Source organism: Lichenostomus cassidix, unplaced genomic scaffold, assembly GCF_008360975.1.
Source record: "Lichenostomus cassidix isolate B80296 unplaced genomic scaffold, HeHo_3.0 HiC_scaffold_66, whole genome shotgun sequence".
Taxonomy (NCBI): domain Eukaryota; kingdom Metazoa; phylum Chordata; class Aves; order Passeriformes; family Meliphagidae; genus Lichenostomus; species Lichenostomus cassidix.
The window spans coordinates 5,896-14,365 of NW_028148084.1; the positions used below are offsets into that span (position 1 = coordinate 5,896).

General features: G+C 45.2%; 1 long non-coding RNA gene across 1 annotated transcript; it reads right to left on the bottom strand.

Annotated features, from left to right (window-relative positions):
• Positions 1-820: 820 nt before the first annotated feature.
• Positions 821-3,233, bottom strand: LOC146420091 (uncharacterized). The gene is made up of 2 exons (XR_014849272.1): positions 2,177-3,233; positions 821-1,775 (listed from the first exon to the last, which is right to left on the bottom strand). It is a non-coding gene; the product is annotated as an uncharacterized LOC146420091 (long non-coding RNA).
• Positions 3,234-8,470: the final 5,237 nt, after the last annotated feature.

Consider the following 8,470-nt stretch of genomic DNA (forward strand, 5'->3'; position numbering starts at 1 on the left):
CTCAGAAGAGGGAAAAAAAGGACTTCTGTTATTCATGGAAAACCTACTGTTATTCCTTGTGCAGACCTTTAAATATTTGGATGATTTACTGTCCAGTATCTGTAGATAAAGAATGATTGATTTGAGGTAAAAAATGAGGTACTCAGTAGTGAGCAGGTAGGGAAAATTCTTGGAGTAAACTTGAGGTGGCCCATAGTGGAGAGCATAAATATTTTGAAGTAAAAATGAAGTAATCCATGTTGGGCAGGTAGGGAGATTCTGAGAGTAAAACTGAGGTGGTCTGTAGTGCAGAGAATGAACATTGTGAGGTTAAACTGAGGGAATAACACGTAGTCAGAGAAAACTTTGGGGGTAAAGGCTGAGATAATCTCTAGGGGAGAGAACATTTTTGAGGTAAACTGAGGCAGTCATTAGGTGACAGGCTGGGAAATTTTGGGGGGTAAAAATTAAAATGATCTGTTGGGCAGAGAATGAACGTACTGAGGTAAAAATCAGGTCGTAAGTAGTGGACAAGTAGCAATAATTTTGGGGGTAAAATCTGGGGTAATGTGTAGCACAGAGAATGTACATCATGAGGTAAAGTGAGACAGTCAGTACTGGAAAGGTAGTGAAATACTAGGGGGTAAAACTTGAGAAAATCTCCACAGTAGAGAAGGAATATTTATAGGTCAAAATGAGGTAATAGTGGGCGAGAAAGGAAAATATTTGGGGTAAAATCTGAGGTAATCTCTAGGGGAGAGAATGAACATACTGAGGTAAAAATCAGGTAGTGAACAGGTAGGGAAAATTTTTGGGGTAAAACTGGAAATAATCTCCAGAGTAGAGAACAAATACTTTATTGTAAAAATGAGGAAATCAGAAGTGGGCAGACAGGGACAATTTGGGGGCAAAACTTGAAGCAATCCCCTGGGAAGAGAACCAAGATCATGAGGTAAACTGAGGTAATCACATGGGGACATTTAGTGAAAATGCTGGGGATAGAAACTGAGATATTCTCCAGGACTGAGAATGAATATTTTGAGGTAAAAATGGGATAACTTGTAGTGGACAGGTAGGGCAAATCTTCTGGGAAAAACTTGAAATAATCTGTAGGGCAGAGCATGAACATTTTGAGGGGAAAAATGAGATAAATATTTATTCTTCACTTCCCTTTGTGATAACTTAATCTTCACCCCACAATGAGCCATTCCTTGATTTCTCCTGGAGAAAACCTAATGGCAGAGGCAGTTTGCAAAGGAACCCAGAGCTGAGTTTGGAGGAGAAAACTGCTGAGAGCTGCATCTGCCTGTGCAGCCCCAGCCTGGCAATATCCACATGGAACAGCCTGGGCAAATGGGATCAGATGGAGCAAAATCCCTTCATGGAAGAGGTTTTCTCCTCTGCAGATCAGGCATGGGGCAGGCAGTGAACTTTGGAAATCAGCTGATTTCCCCCAGAAAGCATCACTCACATTGGCATGAATGACGTGACCTGTGCCCACCACTCATGATTCACCCAACCAAAATCAAGATGAAAGGCTGGTTTGGGTTTGAGAACTTGAAATAACTTGGAAACAGAAGAAATCACCTTTTTCTTCTTTCTTTCTTTCTTTTAGATGCTGGACTTGCCTCTGTGGATGTGTGCTGAGCTCTTGCTGCAGGGGACTGTCAGGCTTCAATCTCTGTGCAATAACTCAGGGATTCCATGGGACACTCAGGGACTGTCCCAGCTGCACTGGCAGGCACGGGAAGCTGTTCCACAGATTAACTGTGCTCCCCAGAGCACTCCAGGGCATCCTGGATAGAGTGCAGAGAGCAGGAAAAGGCACGGTGACAGCAATGACGCTGCTCCCTGCTTTCCTGAGAGCTCCAAGGAAAATAACCACTGAGGTGGCACTGAGGATGCCACTTTCCTGACACTCCTGGCCCAGCAGGTTTCTGTGGAAGCCTGAATTATTTGTGCAGTTCAGTTCCCCCTCCATTCCTACCCTCTGGGCAGCTCCGGGAGATGGCTGAGCCCTTCCCAGGCCGCTGCCGCAGGGAGATCCCCGGGAGGCTCCCGGGCACGGCTGGCCGCGTTGGAATCTGCGCTCGCAGGGCTACCTGTCAGCTCTGACCCTCGCGCTGCTGCCACACGCCAGGGGAGCCGAAATAAAGCCTGCAAATTCAAAGAGTAAACTGGAGAAACAACCCCAAACCTCATTCACTCGACAGTGAAAAGCCTGAGCTGGTCCAGCGCCGACTCCATCTTCTGCCGCTTCACGGGGGACACCGACATGTCCACGGCTGCGGGGCTCGCGCGCCTATAAGGGACCGTGCGTGCCCGGAGGGGACAGGCCTGCGCGCGCACCCGCGGCCCGCGCGCTCCCGGCCCGGCAGGGCGGCACCGAGCCAATCAGCAGCGCGGACACAAGACGGACGCGGCCGGGAGGAGCCGAGGCGGGGCGGCGGGAGGGAGAGCGACTCTGATTGGCTGGTTCGGGGGCCCGGGGGTCGGGGGGTGGTCGCCGTGGCGACCCTGACGCTGACATTGTCCCCAGCGGGGTCTGCCCGGGATTGTCCCTGCCCGGCATCTCCTGTCCCCGGAGCCCCCGGGGGTGTTCCCCACGGCCGGCAGGGCGCCCGACCCGCCCCCGGGCCAGCCGCCCCCGATGGCCGCAAGATGGCGGCGGGCAGGCTGAGGGGAGGCGGCCGTGAGGGGAGGAAGGCTCGGAGCCGCGCGGTGCTGCTCCGCTGCAGGAGCTCAGCGCTCGGTGCTCCCTCCCTGCCGCCGCGGCAAGGTTCGAAATAGCTTGTTGGATACAGCTCCAGCCGCTGAGAGAGCGCCCGACCCAGCAAGGCAGCTGTTTTAGGCTCTTGGTTCCCCTAAACTTCATTTAGGCTGTAGAGGAGGTGATCTTGTTAGTGTGGTCCCACTTGGAAGTTGGTCTCCCCATAACGTCTACAAAAGGCATTACCAGTTATTTCAAGCGAGTAAATTAATTATTAAGGAAAAGAGAAAACAAACTGGAAGAACTTTCACAGAGGAAACAGAGGATGGCTCTTGGCTGGAAATGTCGGAGAATCCGTGTAACAGGCCCTGAGCAATGGGTTATGCTGTTCCCTCATTCTGTGTTGTTCCCCTTGGGACAGCTGCCACAGAAGTTCCCCTTCCAGATAGGCACGAATGTACTATTGTACAACCTTTTCTCACTTTGCCCCTGTTTTTAGATATGTTTATCAAGGCCATCATGCTGGAAATGATACTAAGAGTTTCAGTGATGAGACTCTGAGCTTTTTGCCCCCTTCCACCAGCACAGGCGCCTGTCTGTAGCCTCCAGGGCTGAAGGCTGAACTCTTAATTCAAATTCAAATTGTAGGTAACAGCTGTGGCCTGATGGCTTATCAGCTAAGCATCCATTTGAAACCAGCACAGAAACCACTGAATCATCCCATGAAGGACCTTCACCTTGGAGGGGGCTTTGGGGGTCTCCAAAGACCACCAGGATATACGGAGCATGCGTGGTGCACATGCTAATGATATTAATGACTTCCGAGAAATGATTTGTATAACCACTCCTATCCTGAAGAATGTAATTAATATTTATGATTTTACCTATAACTCTGTGTCTTTGGGGTACTGAGGTGTGTGTGTTTAGTGGAAACAATCCCCACACATCCGGTGCACCGAATAAAGCAAATACCCACTTCTCTGACTTGGTCTCTGAAGTGTCTCTGAGCTCGATTGGGGCGGATCAAACTGGCACCCCAGATGGGACCCTGACTCTGCTCGGCTGCCGGATCCAGGGGTAAGCAGACCTCCCAGTCGCGACCCTGAATTTTCAGGGGGAGCTCAGCTGTCCTTTGGCTCACGGCGGGAGTAGACTAAGGACCATCTGCACCAAATTAAGGTATTTGCTACTTTTAAAATAAATGCCTGCAGGTCCGGGGTGCTAGTCCCCGAGGGTGAGTGGAGACTGGGTCTCCCGAAATTAGTCCCGGGCAAGGGGTTGGACCCCCGGGGTTGGACCCTGCTGTCAAGAAAAGGTACTTTTAAAAGGTTGGACCCCGGGGTTGGACCCCGCTATAGTTAAAGGTGCCTTTAAGGGGTTGGACTCCACTGTATTACACCATACTGAGATTTTTGTTCTGTCTGTTGTTATTCTGTTACTGTGTCATTATTTTGTTAATGTGTGAGTGTGAACGAATGAGACGTGTCTCCGACATTGAGCGAGAATGGAGCTTTATCTACGTTTCCGTTCTCTGGCGACAGAAACGGCCAGAGAAAAGCGAAGAGACTGGCAAAGAGTGAACGAGTGTGGGTCACATATAAACCGTTAGTTTGGAGTGTCTGGAGGGAGGCAGATTATATTGTTGAATGGAGGGATTTTGGCTGCTGAGTTGAGAACGCTCGGACCCCAACACCTTTCTAGTATTGCTCTATTTGATTTTGCGATTAAAATTCTGTGTTTTGTGTGTGGAAACCGTTATGAAACTTAAACTCAGTGCGCGTGTATTAATTGTGAGAGGAAGTGATGTTGTCTATTTGCTCGAGTGCTTCTGAAATTTTTTAATGTGTGTGCATGTACTGTGTGTGCAAAATTTTACCTGTGTTAATTGGTATTTTTGCCGGCATATAAATTTATGCGGGGACGCCCGCAAGATAAAAATAACTAATTGAATCTAATAAGTACCTCTTTAGAGCTCCTGTGTGTAGCTGCTGAAATGTGGTTGTATAGAATGTTGTAGTAGATGGAGCTTGCAATTAAATAAAAGTAAGGGGAAAGGAAAAAGAAGGAAGAGAGGTGTTTCGAGACCCTCCCCCATCTTGCCTAAAATTTTGGCAGCTAACCCAGGGCGAGCTGCAGTTCCCTGTGTCCTTCCCTTTCGGCGTGGCAGTGGCGAGCTCGGAGGTGGGAGGCTGGATGCACAGGCTGGGGGCCTGAGGGGAGGTGCGGAGCCGAGCTGGAGCTGTGAGACAGCTGCGGGCTCAGCACCAGGCAGTCCCTGACCCTGCCAGCCCCTGGGGCAGGGCGGCTGTGGGACACACCGATCACCTGTGGTGCTGCTGGCCTTGCCTGCTGACAGCCTCGGAGGGGGAAGGGCTGCGTTTGGATACGGCAGAGAGAATGTTTAGAAATGTAGATTGTCTGTTAAGAGTTCTGTCTAGGTCACCAGAATGACTTTGTGGGACAATGAGCACCCCCAGGCAGTAGTGCGGGTGGGGGCTGGAGGAAAGGCTGAATAAGCCCTGAAGAAACTGGTTAGAAAGATACTGCAAATGTATGTAAGAAAAGATAAAAGAAGGCAGGAGCAAAAGTAATGCCAAAGAGACACTGTAAGCAAAAATGTCTGTAGAAAAGATATACCAAATTTTGTAATTAACTATTTCAAAGTTAAAATCTCCTGCCTGGGTTACTCTGAGTTGCTGCTTTGGTTTTGTTTTGAACAAAAGTTTGCTCGAATGCTTGTAATTCAAATTCTTTACCCTTCAAGCAGCCAGCCAAATTGCCTTAGAGAAAATACAAATTAACTGCTGCAGAAGAAAAAATTTTAGAACTGCTGAGGAGAAGGTGGAGACAAGGTGTGTCTCTGAGCCACTGTCCAGGGCTGTTCAAGCAGCCAAGAACGTGACAATGTGTGCTTAATTCATGTCCCCAAGAGGGTCCAGTCCTTTCTGTATGGTTGGTTGTCATGGCAAGTAACTTTTGCAAAAAGGTGTTCTTCCCCATGCTTTGAAAATTTGACAGCCACTTTTGGAGAACACAGTGGCGTAATGCTAATTTTATAAGTTACCAAATCCAGTGGCTGGCAGCTATTGATTGTCTCAGACTGTAGCCAGAGGCTGGCCGCACTATCTGCAAAAGTTGTGCAGCCAAAGCTCTGATAGTAAATAAAGCCCGAAAGCTGACAATAAAAATATACCTCGTAAGTTTCACACCAAGCTAAAGATTTATTAACTCAAAGAACATCTGAGTAGATGACCAGCGCAGTTATTGTACTGTGAATCTTGTCTAGTAAAACAAGAGTATTTAAGAAAAAAAGAAAAAACCCAAAACAAGGAGTTTGACTCAGCCTTCTTGAGGAAGTTGGAAAAAAAAAAAAAGTATTTAGTAGTGAGTCTTCAAAAGTACTAGAAGAGTAACAATTTAAAAAATACACTATCGTTAACGAAAAGAAGTTAAGTGAAACATTGCCTTTTACATAGTCAGCTCAAGCAGCAGACTATGTAAGTGCTTATAAAATCCTGCGAAGTATATAAAGACAAAATAGTGAATATTTTTACTAATTCTAAATATGCATATAGAATAATACATGCATTTAAGAAATTATAAGAAAAAAGGAAAGTTTATTAAATTTTAATTTCTCACTTATTAAAAGAATTTCCAATGGGGAGTTAAACGAGGCAAGAATTCATCCTTCTCCCACTCTAATGTGTTATCACTGTGCAAGTTTGTTTTAACATCTTTCAGTGTGTCCTCATCAGACAAAAAGCTGTGTAAGATGGGGAACCACTCAAGCCACAAAAGCAAAAAAACTGCTAACTTCCCTCACGGCTGTGAGATCTACAGCCAGAGACTCCTCTCCAGTGTGAAACCAAAATGAAACACATTAAATAGTTTTGTTTTTTGTATTTCCAGAACAGTGTTATCCACAGTCAGCTATCCTAGCAAAACCTTGTAATAATTGTAATGGCAAGTATGGCTTCAGATGCAAAGGAGTAAGTAAGCCAGGAAAAAAAAAAAAAAAAGGGAAAGCTATGTGAGCTTGAATCTAAATTTGTGAAATTGATATATAACAATAACAAAATAATTTCGTTTTTAAAATGAAAAGGTTTCAAAAGGATGGCTGGCTATTTTACTAAGTATTTATAACTGTTGCTGTTTAATGCATATTTGTTTGTCCAGTGTTTAAGAATGCTAAGCCCCACAGAAGAAAATACTGCCTTTGAAAAATCGCTAAAAGTCATAGACTAATCTGTCAGGCTTTGGGCTCTGCAATTTAAAAGTTAATTTAAAATAGCAGTGAAAAGTGCCATTCTTCAGTAGCACATTTGAAGTCCTAGAAAAAGCTTGCAAAATCGTATAAAAGATCCTGAACATCTGTTGATTTTGTGAGTGGCTAATATTTGTGAGCATATTTTTTCTGTAAATTGAAAAATAATCTAGATTTACGGAGAGTAAAACAAAAGACTGAAAAGGTGAGAAAAGATAGCCTAATGGATCACAAGCAAAAACTAACAGCATGAGAATCTTAGTCAGTTATCCTTTATGCTTTCCTCTTTCCTTTCTGCTCTGTTTGCTAGAAATTCTGTCAAGGTGAAGAAGAAAAGTACCCCATTTTACAAGCAAGAAAAGCTATCAGTAGTCCTGATCACTGTCTAGAGCCATGATGTGAGCTGCCAAAACTGAAAAATTTAATGTCTCTGCAACACTTCAAAATGCCTGTGTGTATGGTGTGTGGGAAAGGGACAGGTCAGGCCTTGCCCTGGTGAGACAATGAACTGCTCCTTACCTCACCCCCAGAGCATCCCAGCCCTGCAGTGAGGTCCAGTCATGGACACAGCAGAGGCAGTGCTGCACAGAGCTCCAAGCCCAGCCCTATAGTGGGGCCAGTCATGGACACAGCAGAGGACAGTGCTCCAATCTCCCCATCCCTGACTCCAAAGAAACCTGCTAGGGGATGGAAGGCCCAAGAAAGCCAAAAGAATTAACATTCCTCTTAGAATTTCTATAGATTCTGTCTTTCTTCTTTTTCTTCAAAATAACTGCTCAACCAATATCTCTCCACATTAGTGTTGTTCCTCAACTAACAAAGCTTACTCCAAATATATAAACCCACCAATTTTCAGTTTTGCCAGGTAGTTTATACCCTGGCCTGAAGTAAGTAAACTAAAAAAGAACCTTTCTACCATTGTAGAGGCCATAATGAGTGCCACTGCAGATGCCATAAAAGCACAGCAAATCAAGATAAAGAGCATCTTACAATTAACTATAGATTTGCTGTATGCCAAAAGAGAAAGAGTATGTACAGTTATAAATACAAGCTGTTGCAATTATGTTAATCCTAACTTAAACAAATGTATGGAATAGTTTTTTGTGTTATTGCATTGTTATTTACTGTCTGCAATAGTAGTTATTGTTATATAATATTATGTACTTAGAACTGTGATGTTTATATCCAATAGCAAAAGTATAAACTTAGATATGAAATAGAAAAAGGTATTTACTTTCATGACATACAAGATTTGTAAAGAATTACAAATTACAAAAGAAAAGGGAGGGATTGAGACTCTGAGCTTTTTGCCCCCTTCCACCAGCACAGGCGCCTGTCTGTGGCCTCCAGGGCTGAAGGCTGAACTCTTAATTCAAATTCAAATTGTAGGTAACAGCTGTGGCCTGATGGCTTATCAGCTAAGCATCCATTTGAAACCAGCACAGAAACCACTGAATCATCCCATGAAGGACCTTCACCTTGGAGGAGGCTTTGGGGGTCTCCAAAGACCACCAGGA